At 41.1% G+C, this 16,684-nt stretch overlaps 1 long non-coding RNA gene across 1 annotated transcript; it reads right to left on the bottom strand.

The window, feature by feature from the left end:
• Positions 1-1,982: 1,982 nt before the first annotated feature.
• Positions 1,983-3,345, bottom strand: LOC108166427 (uncharacterized). Its single transcript, XR_001776778.1, has 3 exons — positions 3,207-3,345; positions 2,332-2,544; positions 1,983-2,221 (listed from the first exon to the last, which is right to left on the bottom strand). It is a non-coding gene; the product is annotated as an uncharacterized LOC108166427 (long non-coding RNA).
• Between the last annotated feature and the right edge of the window lie 13,339 nt (positions 3,346-16,684).

Here is a 16,684-nt window from a genome sequence, read left to right as displayed (position 1 = left end):
GTCCAGCATCTCAGCACACCGGCTGAGCTGGAGATCCGTGGGTTAATACGGTTACAGAGGATAACAATCTCCTCCAGCATCGCTTCATGATAGATGGCCGCTCTGTGTGTACGCGCTGAGTGATTGAGCAAGTGGGTGAGTGAGTGAGAGATAAAGTAAGCGGGCGACTGTGTTAAAAAATGTGTGTGCGGTCCCCGAGCGGGAGTGTGAAAGCGAACGGCAGCCATGGTATCCGTCAGAGGAGAACAATGGCTTTTAAATGAATCTGGGAGCTCGTAAATCACACAAAGAGAGAGCCCAAATGCAGTGCTGATTGCCTGGACGTCAGAGTCAGCGGACGACAGGAAGGAACGAATGAACAAGAGGCCCAGTGAGACACCTTGTTAACGCCTGAACAAAACGCCTCCATTAGGAGCCGATGGCCTACTTATGCAAATGAATCCACATAAGCACACATTCTTGTCTCAAAGTTCTGTCCTTGGGAAGCAGACTTAGTTAGTCAGTCAGGACAAATGTAAATAAATCAAAGGACACAGTCCCTTTTCATGATATATTGGCTGATTTGAGGTAAAGAGAATGTGAAGTGGGCCTTGTCAGGTATACCTGCACCGGCGTACTTCTGCTTCCCAACCGTGAAGTGGAAGACAAAGGTATTTCCTCACTTGCCTTTTGAGTGCGTGTGTTTGTCTTTATCGCATATGGTTTAATTGGTTTGATAACGATGTAATTTCGCCGTCTTTTGTCATGTCTGTAGCTGTTAGTGTATGTGTTAATGCTAAGCGGTTGTAAATCATTAGAGCCAGACTTCATTATGGTTTAACACAAGTGTTGCCACAGACAGAGAGATGAGTGGTAGGCAGTGTGTAATTACAGGTATGTGGGGGGAAAACATGCAATTAGAGATGTAGAGGCGGCCGTTTGCATTTTCTCCTCCAGCTCTTGGACTCTGAGTGCTTGCTTAGCTCGCCTCGCCTTCAGCGATGGAAACTTTCTGAGTATGATCATGCGGCTCTTTCAGTGGACAGATCAGTTTCTACTTTAAAATGTCAGCGTCACATGTTTCTACCACCAATAGAGGTTAAATCTAAGTATTTCTTGTGATTTTCTTTTCCTTTAAATGTAGTGTGTCCCTAGCATGCTCAATGCTAACAAGGAGTCAAATCCAAGCATTAAATTGTGTTCATCTCTCATACAACACTTACTTGATCCCTTGAAGTTAATACTGACCAACTTTTTGGTCCTTAAAACAGCTTACAGTTGTTTTGTAACATTTCACAGAGTTACAGAGACACTACCAAAGGTCACTAGTTTTTTCTCACCTTTGTGCCTGCTGCTGGTGAATAGAGGGCCCCGTGAACTGAGCAATTGTTTCTGCCGTTCTGCCCTGGGGCAGCTGTGGTTACAACGTAGCTTACAATCACGAGTGTGTGAATTTGTGTATGAATGTGAGTGACTGATTGCAATGCAATGCGCTTTGGAGTCCTCAGATTTGATTAAACGCATTTTACAGGCCATTTACCATTTCTATTTGTTTAGATCCCTGTGGCAGATTTTAGTGTATTGACTCTGGCTCCAGAGCAAGATCTCTTCCCAGAATAGCCAAAATATATGTGGTACATTTTCCATGACATGCAGCACTCACTATAAATGCCACATACGTATACTAAGTGGTGTCATTTGGATAGTTGCATGACATTCCTCATAAATACAATGCTGAAAGTGGTTTGCAACAATATCATTTTAACACACAAACCACACACCAGTTATTAAGTGTCAAATCACACCTTTAGTCTGGATGCTAGCAAGTGCAAAAGGCGACATTATTTTAATTATTTCAAACATTTAGACAAAATCATAAGTAGCCTACATAAAATGTCTTCATTTTATATGAAGTTCATTTTTTTAAGTTGTCAAACCTTACAATGTCAATTTCCAGAAAAAAATATGTTGACAAATAATTTTAGATGTCTGTTGTTCTGCAGTACTGGATTTTATTTTTAACAGGTACTTTACATGATTAACGGGTCACATCTTGTGCCTTTCCCAGGCTGTGTGTGTACTGTTGCAGGCAGAAACCAACTGGCAGTGACCCCGGGTCACTGTTAGGCTTGAGGTCAGGTCAACACATTTGGCCACCCAGAGCAGATCAACTGATGAGTCAAGTTGGAGGTGAGAGGTCAAGAGTCAGGACATTCTGGTTAGCTCCTTCACTTTCACCTGTCTGTTGTGAGGGGCAAGAAACAACAGAAATAGGGATGAGAGAAAAGCTCTGTGTGAAAGCGAAGACACAGAATGAAGACACGGGTGTCTTTATTTTTTTGAGATCTTAACTTTCTCTTGGATTCAGTGAGATTTTTAGCACGGCGCTGGCGACGGTTTCTGAAGTTCCAGAATTTGTGTTCTGTCTTCTGTGATGTTTCTGCCTCTTCTCTCACCACTATAACAATAAAAGTGTTGGCTGATTGGGACTCTGACGACGTAACTCAGAGCAGCCACCCAGACAGTGAGGTTAGTTAGTCTGGTTTTTGCGGTCAGACTGTTTGGCTGGGGGCAGAAAAAAACAAAAAAACTTTTTAGATAAACCTAGCTTTGCCGCAAGTGTTATTCCCACACATGCATAGTGTATGGACACTCACATACACACACACACCTGCTTTGAATAAACAATGGTGCAACAAGATTGCAGAGGAAAACGAAACATGCATTTCTCTCTCTCTCTCTCTCTTTTTTTTTTTTTTTTAGAGAAATCAGATAGATCTGGCTGGGATGTGGGAGGTCCCAGGACAAAAAGGAGGACAAGCTAAGAAACAAAAGAGCAGTCACTCCTGAACTTCATATTCCTGAGACATGTGTGACCCCCTAAAGCAGAGTTATGTAGCAGCTGTGCTTGCCCCCCAACCCCCCATTTGGAATGAAGAAAAAATGTAAAACAGAGACAAGGCGAATGTGGCCACCTCAGATTATGAAAAAGCAGGTGGACGTCTGAAGTTAGCAGGTTCGGTGTCATACAGAAGGCAATGACAACAGTTGGAGGACTCTTTAGAGCACGGCTTCCCACAAAGCACCCGATCTCTATATTTTTCTCTGACGCACACTGCGCACATAAACACATACCTGTGCAAGGAGACACTCAAATGCATAAACAAACACACATTATTTACAATACTTAAAGTATTTGGTGAAAGGTTAGAGGAGGCGTGACTGACCTGCTCACTCATAATTAAGAGCCTAGGAGAGCAGAGCCTTTAGGCCAGCAGGGGCCCTGCCCAGACGCACTCCCTCAGACTGCGCTGTTTATGTTTCATTAGAGCACAATTATACGTCGCATCCCTCGCTCGTACAGCATCTCGCTCTCACACACTTTCCCTGATTCTCTCTTGTGGGGCTTTTTCGCTCTCGTCAGGAGGGAACAACATGTGCTTGGCGTCATTGAGCAATGAGCATATCCTTATCACAGGTCAAACAAGCTGCTGAGAGGCCCTTCTCCACACACAGAGCAGGAGTGGACAGTGAGATTATAGAACAGAGAGAGAAAAAAAAGTTATGACAGACGGATAGTGGATGTAGGAATGTAGCAAAGGGGTTTTTGGACAAGGGAGGAAGGGAAAGGCGGAGAGCCTTCCAGGAAGAGGTGGTCAGCTCCCAAACTGCAACAGCACAAAGAAATTAGCAACATAGAAGTTGGAAGTAAAAATGTGATAAATTGCGATAAATATTACATACTGAAAAAAATTGAAGGTGCTAGTTATAATTGAGAGCTTTTATTTGCAATTTGTTTGTTTTTTCAGCTCAGCTTTAAAACTTAAGAATTTTTTACTGCAAATTTTTTCACCTCAAAGAAAAAAAAAACAACATAAAATTAAACTTCTCTAAACTACTTATCTAAAAAAGCAACATCACAAAAACATTTTAATCACAATGACATAGCTGGTGAAAACACGTATCCCTGCTATTTATGTGTGACTTGGAGGGATTGTAATGTTTTTTTATTAGCATTCACAGGAAGCATGTTCTTTTTTTTTTTGTTTTGCTTTCTTGTTTGTTTTATTGGAAAATACCAGCATTTTGAGGATCCTAGGTTGTATGAACATTTAAGAAGAATGCGAATATACACACTAAGTCAATCTGTCACACTTTATGATGTTTTCGCTCAGAGTAGTGCCACAAATCAATGTTACGAAGATCGACATGTTACAAGCTAATGTGTACAATCGGACCTGTTACCTTCAAATTAAACTTTGAGATGGAAAATGTGGTACTGTACTGTGCTCTGAGCAAAGTAACTGCTAGGTTATCCAATACATTTGTTTTATGTTTGTCTTATTGCAATATATAAGAAGTGACAATAACTGTTCTTAGCTTTTTCCTGTTTTGTATTCATAAATGACAGAGTTTAGGAGATCCCTTTAAGGCCCTGTACAATAAGGAATCTGTTTTTTTCTAAAGTGGGTCACATGGGTCCATTTGCAGAAATAATTTAATCTACATGGAACAACAGCTGTTTTTACTTCCCTCCAGACCAATAAGTGGCGCTTATACAAAAATTACAAAGGACAAACTGTGAGTGACGTCTTTAATGAGATTCTGCAGCAACTGAAGCACAAACATAAAATATATAATCCAGAATTGTTGTTGTGCCTCATTTTTCTTTCTTTTTTTAATTGGTGCACTAACTGTTTAGCGTATGTTAAGAACATATTCTTAGGTCAAAAATACACAAAACTTTAAAAAGAGGTAGATTGTTGTGAGATCAGGGCATTCGTGTTCTTGTTTTATTGCAGAATAGTTTTCTTAAATTGTCCACTATTTAAGTTTAGGTCACTTGTGGTTTTAAAAAGTACTGATAAGTCCGGTCTTATGGGATGATAGAAAAATAACAAGTGAAAAATCAAAGAACTGAACACAAGGAGAAGTTGAAATGTTAGATATTTGGACATAATGTGTCCGTTCTGATAATTAATATCCTATAAATCAATATTTAATGATCACTGTGTTTTTTTCCCTCAGCTGTCATCATATGTGTGCAGGGATGCTCACGCATTGGAGTCATTGGGTCTAGACAGCTAGTCACAGTGTTAACCCCCGTCCATGACCGGAGGGCAAAAGCTACATGCCACAGACCCACCCAACGTCACCGCAGTGGCAACACAACATGCAGCTGTAACAGAAAACACACACTCACACAGAAGATAAATAATTTCCATCCCTTCGAAGGTTGCCGTTAATTTGATCTCAGGATGATTGCGGGAAAAGCTGAGACTGTTGCCGCAAAACGACCACAATCCACTCTGAGGGTTCAGTCTCTGAGTCAACAACCACAGGTAGCAGAGTCAAAATGCAACAGCGGTGTTAGGAGGCAGATTAGTTTGACAGTGGAAAATATGTGCAAAAGAGTTATCAGAAAGTCTAGAGTTGTGCTCACCTTCTTTTAGATTATCTGAATAGCTAATAGTCGTTTTTCTTTACTCATGTCTCACTCATTTCTCCTTATTTACTATAATAATATTCTTTGCTGTCTCAGTTATTGTCATTTTGTTTCTGCCTCTCTAGCTCCTGGCTTCCCCCCCTTTTTTTTTTTCAAACATTTCCTGTGAGATCAGGAAAGCCCCTTCAGACAAACAGCCCCAGTTTGTCCGTCCAGTCCTCCCTGCCTCTCGTTTCACTCTATCTGCTTTGTCCAGCAGGCAATGTAAACACACAGGGCGGACTACAGCTGGTGTGGAGGCAGAGGTGTGTGTGCGTGTTGAATAGGTGTGTACATATTTATGCGAGTGCTACAGGAACTCTTTGTAAAATTAGAAATGACAAGACATTGACCAGATTATGTGTGGAGCAGAGATGTCTGAGCCATTAGACACCAAAGGATTGAGAAACTGCTGAACATTTAGAGACTCTGGATCTTGTGGGCTATTGAAAGGCTCATTAAGTGTGTGTGTGTGTGCGTGCGTGCGTGTGTGTGTGTGTGTGTGTGTGCGTGTGTGTGTGGGGGTGTGTGTGTGTGTGTGTGTGTGTGTGTGCGTGTGCGTGTATGTGTGTGTGCGTGGGTGTGTGAGTGTGGCCTTGTATTTTCTACGTTTAAGTCCCATTTTTTTCAACAAATACTATGTTGTGGGGACAAAATGAATGCAAGTCAATGGAAAATAGAAAGACATACTGTATGTGTGTGTGTGTGTGTGTATCCGTGTGTGTGCATGTAGGCGTGTGCAATGTATGTGTGGGGGTGTGCGTGCGTGTGTGTGCGTGTGCATACATGCGTGTGTGTACATACACACATCCAGCTGTCGCAGCCTCATGCGGTGCTGCACAGGAAATCAAAAGTTGGCGTGAGATCTCCACAATCAAAGCGTATGTTAAATCAAGGTTTTGCTGTTGACCTCTAGCGTGTATTTTTAGCTCAATGTGCTGGATTGAATTTATGTATGCATATCTGCGTGCCTGCGCTACGTAGCCCCCTGAAGCCTTGTGTTTGCAGAAGGAAATACCTTGACAGGTTTCTGGAACAGTCGTTTGGGTAGTCCTTCTCCATCTCCCATTTTCCTCCCTCTCCTTCTCTCCATCTCCTTCCTTCTTTCGGTAATGTTTTAGTGTTGTTTTACACTCACGCCCTTCCTCTGGCTCAGAGCAACACTCTTCCTCCCTATAATTGGTGTTATATGACTGCCATTCGGCAATCAAATTTTCTGGACCAGGATTAAGTGAAAACTGATTCCCTGATTCTGAGATTTTACTCAGAATCAGTAAAATCAGATTTTTAAAGCACTGGAAAAGGTATTAATAAACGTCAAGCATTAATGCTGAAGAAAGTAAAAGTGAAGTTTTGGCTTTCTTTAGAGAATATCGATATGTGCACAATTATTAGGCAGCTACTATTGTGTGGAAATTTTACGCGACTAAATGAAAAACACATTACTTTTCTGTTTTCATCTGTTAAAGTGAGAATCATAAACAACTTAACACTTTTCTGACACTCAAAAGTATCAGAGATCAACATAGCCACCCTTTTTCAATGTTGGTGATAACTCTTCCATTTATGGAGTTTGTTAGTTTGTGCAGCAGCAATCACATCCTCCCATACTGTTCAGGGAAGTGGACAGTTTTCCTTCTCCTGTTTCAGAACTACCCACTAGTTGTCAATTGGGTTCATGTTTGGTGAGGAACGGTTTCATGTCATAATCCTTTAAATCTTTAATGCCTTCACTGCATAAAGTCACTGTATGCTGACTGTTCAAGATGGTCATTAAACATTTGGGAAGGCTGTGCCTCTGTGAGAAGATTAATTGTTTGAAATTCCAGCATTCCCTGCCCGACTTTGATCTGTTCTTGGCAGGACATTCGCCCAAAGTTCCCTATCAGTGTATAAATGTGTGCAAGTCCTAGAGTGCAGCTAAGTTTGACAGTACTGTGAAGTGCTTTGAGTTTTTTGGTATGACTGGAAAAGGACTAAATAAGTTTTGTTCATTTCTATTTGAAACCAAGTATTGGCTTTGGCTGTGTGGGCAGATTCAAAATTCTTCTGGAAATAAAATCTGCATCAGCATAGAGCTTGTCAGGAGAAGGAAGCATGAAGTGCTCTAAGATTTTCTTTTAGTTGTCTGCGCTGGCTTTGGACTTGATAGAAGACAGTGGACCAACATCAGCGGATGACTTGGTGTCCCAAATCATCGCTGACTTCACGCTGATCCTCAAACAACTTGGACTCTGTACCTCTCCCATTTTCTTGTAGATGTTGTGACCTTGATTTTCAAATTAAATTAAAATTTTTTCTTCTCAGTGAATGTTGGACTGCTAAGGAACAAGCCAGACGTTTGTTTTAGCTTTTCGCTGATGTGGTTGGATACAGTACTTTGTGAACAGTCAGCTTATTTAGCATTTAACTTTTGAGGCTTCACTTCTTTATACAGAATGTAACGTTCTGCTTTTCCATAATTGTGTTTGCCATAGGCTAGTATTTTTGTCTCAAAGTAATTTTTTAGGCCTTGCAATATTGACATTTTGGAAGAAAAATAAGATTTTTTTTCATTTTCAGTAACGATGTGCCATAACAATTTTTGTGTATTGCATTGATAATCTCCTTCTTAGATACACTGTATGAGGGACTGTGAGGTTTGTTGCAGAGCATATAGCTGTCTCTTGATTAGATTGTGTTTTTTTTTGCTTGTTTTTTATCATTATTCCTGTTACTATTTGAAGAAGCTATCTTGTCATTTTTACTCTACTTAACATGCGTTGCAGAAATAAATTACATAACACATACTGATATATAACAGGATAATTTCTTTTCTGCTTAATTTCTCTTTATTGTAGCATTAGAATTAAATTATACTGTGGTTTAAAATGAATTTTATTTTTTTTCAGATTTATGAAAATTTTAATTGAATTCAACAAACGTTTTGTAAAATTGTAAAATGTTAAATTACTTGGCCATTTGACTGCTCAAATTCTTAAAATTTTTGCTAAACATTTATACTCTTACTGTGATTTGAAAAATGAAGTCTTTCATTTAGTAATGATTTTTTTTCATACCATGTCTTTAACGATTGCATAATACTTTCCCCTTTGTTTCACTTTTCTTTATACTACTTGTCTTCTTTTTTCTACACAATCTCCGCCGCTGACAGTTTAACAGTAAACTGAAAAACTCTCACATTTTTTGCGTGACAGACGTAAAAATGTGTCATAATGATGAAAGGTGGCCTTTCACAGAACTCAGAACCAGGGACCAGGAAGCTCAGCTCAAAGATCACAGGAAACAGGAAGCAACCAAGGATGAGCTTTACAAGTCTGGGAAGCTGTCAGAAGGCGAGGTGGACATGCAGATCGGAGGAAAATGTTTTTGCCTTTTAAAATTACAGGCAAAATTAAGGTGAGGACAACATGCAGAAGGAGAGTGGAAGGAGTCGTAGTAACTAGTTTTTGTGCTGAAAGGTCAAAGTCAGGCCTCTGATCTGAAATTAAAATGAAGTGTTGCTCCTCCACCGGTCACATCCAGCTCCACCATGAAAAGAGGGAGCTTATGTGCCGAAAAAGAATAACACCACCTGTGTACACACTTTGCCCTCATTTCTCGCTGTTTTATGTTTTGTTTGGATTTCTCATAAAAGTATGTTCATGTAAACATAGGAAATTTATATATTACGACATCTGAGGAAGTATCCACAGCACAGAGCTTCTTTTGCGTTGATGGAAGTTAGTCACTCTACTTCTGAGGCATCGCCTTCATGAGCTCCATATGTTAAGACAGCTGTATTTTCATGTGGTCTCTGATTGTTTTTGTAAATATTGCTCCGTCATTGAAATAGCCCGTTCCAAATGTCTATTGCAAAGAAAAGTGTAATTAACTGACCTGGTAATAAATGGCAAAGAAACTTTGTTTCTTGCGTTGTTGGTGCTCACCGGTTTTAAAGATCCTCATTAGTCATATATCTTTTTAAAGTAAATTAATGTATTTTATTAGACTAGAACCCAATATCAGGCGATCTGTGTTTCTATTAGCCAGAAGAGAAACTCAGGATAACCTAACCCCTTAGAAGGAGGCATTGGAGATCCAGGTGGAACCATCTTTCCACTTTGCTTTCCCCCCAGCTGGACAGAGTTGTATACTCTGCCGTTCCCTACTCCCTCACTCATTCAATGACTTGATGCTGTTGAATCTTGATGCTAGTTGAGAAACATGGAAGTTGACATGAGACAATCCTTGCAGGATCCTTGGAAATGGAAAAAATAATAATAAAAAAAAACTATTCTTTCTGGGATAAAGTTGACACTCCATCCATCCCTTTTCTTGACACTTTTGTCCCTCAGTGGGGTTGGGAGGGTTGCTGGTGCCCATCTCCAGCTAACGTTCTGGGCGAGAGGTGGTGTCACCCTGGACAGGTCACCAGTCTGTCGCAGGGCAACACAGAGACACACAGGACAAACAAACCATGCACACACACACCTAGGGACAATTTGGAGAGGCCAATTAACCTGACAGTCATGTTTTTGGACTGTGGGGGGAAACCGGAGTACCCAGAGAAAACCCATGCATGCACAGGGAGAACATGCAAACTCCATGCAGAAAGACCTGGGCCGGGAATCAAACCCAAAACCTTCTTGCTGCAAGGCAACAGCTCTACCAACTGCGCCACTGTGCAGCCCCCTAAAGTTGACACTATTTTCTAAAAAAAAAAAAAAAAACAGTAAATTACCCCTGGATTAGATGTGCAAGGCATTAGATGAAATATTCAAGAAGATAAAGTGTACGATGGCCTTCCTATCATGACATTAAACCTTAAAAAAACAAAAACAAAAAAAAAACATTTCATTGCACATCTACAAGGTAGGACACAATTCAAATATAATTTTAATTTCCTACTATACATAACGTAGTCCTCTGTTAATTCAAACGCTGTTAAGGTCTTAATCATGCTGTGTTATTCAAGCAGACGTAATCGTTGTGCAATGTCTGTCAAACTGAGGGTAGTTTCCATAAAACTACATTTACATCAGGGAGCTACATTTTTTTCGACACTAGAAATAGTCCCAAACAGTCATGTTTGTTTTTATTTTCTTTAGTTTCACCATGCCTTCCTGAATTAACTCTATGTTGTAATGAGTGAGTGTTTGTGGGACTGACAACTCAATAACTGGAAGAGAGCAACTAAAAAGCTGTTGAGAAGTGGATGGGCTCCAGCACTGGGTTAAATGGGGAAGCAGGTGAATGGCTTCCTGCCAACAGAAAGTGCCAGGTGCAGAATATAGGGCAGAAAGGTGTCCTTCCCCAGCTCCTCTGTGGAAGAAACCAGCCCATGCTTTATATCCACTGTCCCAGTACCCTCCACTGCAGCAGGACTACTTTTCCACCCCAAGGAATCCAGCTGCTTCAAGGATCCTGCCCTCAATTGCTCCCTGCCTCTATCACAGTAGAAAACAACCATGTTCCAAACAGAAGAAGGCGACTATGTCAATTAAATGGTATGAACTGTAAGCCACAAATCACGCACACATGTTTTGCACTCTCAGCTACCTCGTCTCTCTCTTTCTCTCTTTCTCTCTCTCCCTTTGTGTCTATATGTTGGCTGGAGCCGTGCAGCTTTATGGTTTGTGTGTGCCGTGACAGTGTGAAAGGCACAGGAAGGAAAGGCCACACTTCCTCCGATGCTCCCGCTGCTGTGGACCAGAGGAGATAAGAACACACACATACACACACGCATGGATGCACACCCAGCCATTAACAAACAATCACAACACAGATCCATGCTGCCTGCATTAACACCCCCCTCCCTTCGCCCTGCCTCCCCTGCAGATCGGCTTCCATGCGGTTTGGCCTTAACTCCCTGCAGAACCCCGCCTCCACCTTCAGCCCACATTTTTTGGTTTGGTTTCATCCAGAAAATTATTTGCACTCCAGAGACTGACTCAAAGTGTTCCAAGGGCTTTTTTATGGCTGTTAGTAAAGGTAAACAATCACTACATTAAGACTGATAGAAAGTAGTTGTCCCAAAAACTGAAAAAAGATCCTAGAAATTGGATGTGCTGTGATTGTAAGGGTTGAGATTGATACTGGGAGTGCATCTGGCTGTTTTCTGCTGTGTATGTCCGCTGACGTAAGCCCCTCTATCTGATGATGCCCTTCTAATCCCCACAGTGATGTGTCATGAATATGGAGTTTAAGACTCAAATCCCCAGGGGATACATAGGCTATAGATAGCTCGTGCCTTCCTCACACCCTTACACACACATGCGTGTGTGCACGATGTTAGCAGAAGTCCAATGCCGGGACACGCTGCACCTGACCCGTTTGAAGTTGGAGAGGAAGAAGGCATTAGAAAACAAAGTGATTAGAAAACAAGGAACATGGTTAAAAGGAATTACTAGGGAGTGCAGAACATAAAGAATAGTGCTTTTGGAGAGGATGTTTGACTGATCACCTTTGATGTTATTTGATGAACTTTGAAATTTTAATCTTTATTTTTTTATTCCCATTGCTGTAAGTTATCCTGCATTTCATTTTTGGTAATAAAACTTATCTTCGGATGGTACCTTTACTAAACGAGAGTCAAAATTCAATATTCTTACCATCAGCAACTCTCTCACTTATAGAAGAATATCTTGCTGGTGCAGAACTCCTTTTGCTCATAGATCAACACTGTGGAATGATATTGTCATCCTACAGTGACAATATCCTTAGGTTCAAAAAAATGCAAAAGCCACAGTGCAACAACAAAAACCACAATGGAAGTATAGTATAAAAATGTTTAAGCACTTTGGAAGATTCATAGATCACTGAACTTTCATGAAGCAAATGAAAAAAAGAAGAACTTAAGAACTTAACGCACTGGATCCGATTTGGAATCTCATCCATTTGGATCGAATGATACTCAGCAGTTAGAACAATTTAAAGTTAACGGGACCTCACAGACTGCTACCGATTCCCTGCGACTACGTCTTCGAATGTCCAACCAAAATGGACCCGGGGTGTATTTTGGTCGGAACTACACAGTAATTTGATGGAAATTTCATGAGTGGGACAGGGAGTGAGATACGGTGTCAAAGTAAAACACATCCGCTTTGGGGAAAAATACAAAAGGAAATCATTCAGCCCCTCCTCACTCATCCCAATAAAACCTGAGCACTTATCCGTGGTAGGAGCTCAAGAGTTCAGAAAAAAAAATGAGAGAGCAAAACGGCGATCTTGTTTGAGCTTGTTCGACCAGCAACTTCAACTTTGAGTTTACTGGCTTGTGTGTCTGCTGGCAGGCTTTCTGGTGCATATGTGAATACGCCATCTCATGAGGCCAGTGGCTCATAGGCGGATTGTTAAGTTGGAGACTGTATATCAGGAAAACAAATTGGACTCGGACACAAGCGGTGTCTCTTGGCCTTTATGCTATGAGGTCAAAACAGCTGTAAAGCAGTCTGAATTTAATTCTTTGTTTTATATCAAATAAAGGTGCAAAAACCAAAAAGTACATGTGGACATGACAGGAACTGATATTGTACAAAATACACTATCTTCGCTTTTAGACATGTCAAACATGTTTTTGATTACGTGACATAAATATGCCAACATTGTCTTAGGTGTTCAATTTCAATTTAACATTAAGCAAACAGTTTTTGACTAACAACTGTGAATGGAATAAGTATTGCATTCGAATTCAATGTGCCTGTTGTAAAGTTTGAGGGCAGAGAAAACTGTTTCAAGATAATATTGCTTTTGGAACCACATTGAAAACGGACACATGGTGAAACAAGAGGAAGTAGCCAAAGAAAGCTGTCAGGAGAGCGGCACGTGACAGATCACAGTCTTTTGAAACTCTGAAAGACATAAATTTAGATTGTGGTTCACCAATATTTTTGAAAAAGTTGAACTTGCAACCAGCTGCACTGTAGTAAGTGTTTATGGGAGTGTTGCGTGAAATTCCAATTAAACACACTGAAGCCGTTACGGGATTAAATGTAAAAATGTTCAACTACTTTAGGGATTTTTGCAGAGCACTGTAGCAGAACCACATTACATTTATATCTGAACGACTCTCAAGACACTCTGTTGAGCAGGTCTAGAGAGATATTAAATAAACAGTAATAACCATTTGTTGTCTATGTCAAACTTGTGTTTAAGATGGCTATAAGGCTCCATAGATCTGTTCAACCATGGGAAAGAGATGCACCTGAAAAATGTTGGTCCCCAGAGATTTAACATAGTTCTCAAGTCATAGAAGACTTCTAGCTAAAATATTGGCGCAAAACACCTAAACATGTACTGTAAGAGTTAAAGCCCTGAATGAGAAGAACTTGCTTTGGTTGCATGAATGACATACACATCATTTTAGACGGCCGTTTTTTTAACGTCGACTTTTATCGAGGTGCAGTAAAACCAACACAGACTTCAAATTAAATAGGCAAAACAGAAAAACTGTGAACAACTCACTTCTTTGGATAGTGAACAACAAGACGTCAGTCGTCAGTGTAGTGACAACTGTACTAATGCAACTGATATAAGTGATGACCACAGCAAGGAAAGATCCCTGCTTCAGTAAATGTGAACTTCCATTTGTTCTTAAAGCTATTGGAAAGCACTGAATGACACAATATTCTGACTGTGCTTACTCTGGAGTTAATTCATTTCTCCTCAAATAATGTTTCTTATTTCATGGTAATAACTCTGCAGCATGTATTGCTCAGTGGGTTTAGATGAGCTTGAAGAGCTCTTTTATATTAATCTAGAATAACTTTCAGTTCCAGAGAGAAAGGTCATTGTGGTCTAGAACACACAGATTCATATTGTATGTGACAAAAGACATAATGTAAGTTTAATCACACTCCCGACTTACCCTGACTTATCCAGACACGTGCACACGCGCACACACACTAATGTATCCCACCACACCCCGTAAGCCTGCCAACCCATATGGCTTGGGGATAATAAACTGAACAGCCAGCAACATGTCTCCTTCACTCCAGAGCCAGGCAAGCCAAAGGAATGCACATCCCTCCAGTTAACCCCTACTCTTTATCTGGCTCTTTTTTTCCCTTCTTCCTCTGCTTGTTTGTCAGTATCTTTCTTTTCCTGCTTGTCTGTGAGACACCCGGCTAAAGACCCCTCCGTTGAAGTGAGAAGGTATGTGTCTGAGTGTGTGTTGGCACCCCAACATGTGATTGTGTGAACGATATGTGCCAAAGAAACCAGTTGGACGAGTCTGCGAAGAGCTTGCCCTTGGGACGGAGGGAAAAGAAGGGAAGTGGGATGGAAAAACAGGGGGAGTCTAAGGATGAAATAAAAAGAAAAATAAACAGTGGAGTGAAGGAGAGAAGGAAAAAAGTGTTCTTCGAATAGGGAGAAGAGTTGCTCTCATAAAAGGTGTTTTGCAGGATCTCCTGCTTTCATTTCTTTTTCTGAAATGTCACATGTGGGTACAGACCAAACACCTCTCCCTTGTCTTTTCCCTTTTCCACACCTGCCCCCACCCTCTGTCTTCTTCTGATAGGCCCCCCACCATCTCCTAGGTGCAGCGGGACAGCCAGCGAGGCCTGCGGCATAAGCGCTAAGCTTGGGACTGGATTTAGAGCGAGGTTGCTCTCGGTTGAGCGGGATCCAGACCCCCCGAGGGCTCAAGGGTGGAAGCGGAGGGTGGAGAGTGGGGGTTGAGGGATTCGGGAGGGGAAGGAGGGGTGGTTTAGGGCAGAGAGGGAGGAGAGCAGAGGCAGCAACAGCAGCACAGTTCTGGATCACCTTCAAAGAGCTCTAGTCCCAGCGGAGAGACTGGATTCCTCTGTGGAGAGAGGGAGAGTAAAGGGGCAGAGTGTAGAGGGAGAGAAAGAGGCAAAGACATGGGAGACGAGACGAAAGTGTGAAAAGAGAGCCGATTGGGTTGTAACTTCTTTCCCACTCTTTCACTGTCTTCCTCCCTCCCTCTTTTTCTCTCTTCGGCATGCATGCACTTGCCCTTCATACAGAGGGATACACTCAGATGATCTATCTGTGTGCTGGAGCAGGGAGACATGGGAAATCTGGCTTACACAAAGGCATCCTTGTGCCTGCCTGGAGCTTCCTTTTGGGACCATCATCTGTATATCTGTGGCTACGTTTGTGTGCAGGAGTTTACCTTCACTGGCCTCACCATCTCTAAAAAACATTCCTCTGACATGCACATGTGTGCGCTTGCAGGTGTTCTGCAAAGGTCTAAGGACATGGCAGAGCACCATCAAGGTGAATCATTCCTCTTCAAGGGGAGGAAGATTTATACAATCTGACCATAATGTGTGCATGCCAATTCACAATCCCTCAGATTTACAGTTGAGCTTTTCAAATTTGCTTTTTTGTGAATTTAAGGACCAGCAGCAGACTTTATAGATAGTTGGGGAGAGTGTGTGTTTGTGTGTGCACATCATTGACAGACCTTCGAACTGAGTTTGGGTCAGCAGTTTGTTTAGCATCAATTAGAGCCTCTGTGTTCCTCAATGCAAGCGTGAAGGGAGAATTAACGTGCAGTGGCACATTCCCATCAGCGTATTACTACACACAGCACATCAGCTGGAACACTACAATGTGTGTTTTTGTTGCTGCATTTTTTTTTGGTCAGTGTGTGTGAGTGCATGCGCATTTGTTCAAATGATCCAAATGAGAAAGTTCTTTAGTTTTATTTTATTTTTTTCTTTTTGCCATCTCTGTCCTCCTCCCCTTGCTTTGGTCTCTCTTTCTCTTTCAAGGACCATGGCCTGACCACAGCCATTTCCCTCCGCCTCTGCTTTGCCTTGCAACACACAGCACATACTTTCCATAGAACATGCGTTTAATGGGAGAGAAAATATATAGATACTTGAGAAAGTCTCTTGTAAAGAGAACTTGCTGTCCTGGCACACTAAGATTGAAAAACACATGTGCAGAGTCTTTCATGTTGATTCTTCTCATTAAATGTAGTCAATTTTCTATAGAAATACGGAGTTACATTTGACACAATTTAATCAAAACTGACATTACAGACATCTGAAATAAAGGTAAATAGAAAAATATAGTTTCTATGTTTGTTTTGTTTTTTGTTTGGCTGTTTAGTTGTGGTTGCTATACAGTGGGAGGAAAAGTGTTTGCCCTCTCCCAGATTTCTAATGTTTTACTTTGCTGCCTCACTTCAGTGTTTCAGAGCTGAAAAACAAATGTTGATGGAAAAAATAATTTAGGAAAAAAATGCAGTTTTGAAATTATGAT

The sequence above is a fragment of the Poecilia reticulata genome, linkage group LG7 (genome assembly GCF_000633615.1).
Source record: "Poecilia reticulata strain Guanapo linkage group LG7, Guppy_female_1.0+MT, whole genome shotgun sequence".
Taxonomy (NCBI): Eukaryota; Metazoa; Chordata; class Actinopteri; order Cyprinodontiformes; family Poeciliidae; genus Poecilia; species Poecilia reticulata.
Note: the sequence above shows the minus strand (reverse complement) of the source record. Positions and strands in the feature narration are given on the sequence as shown.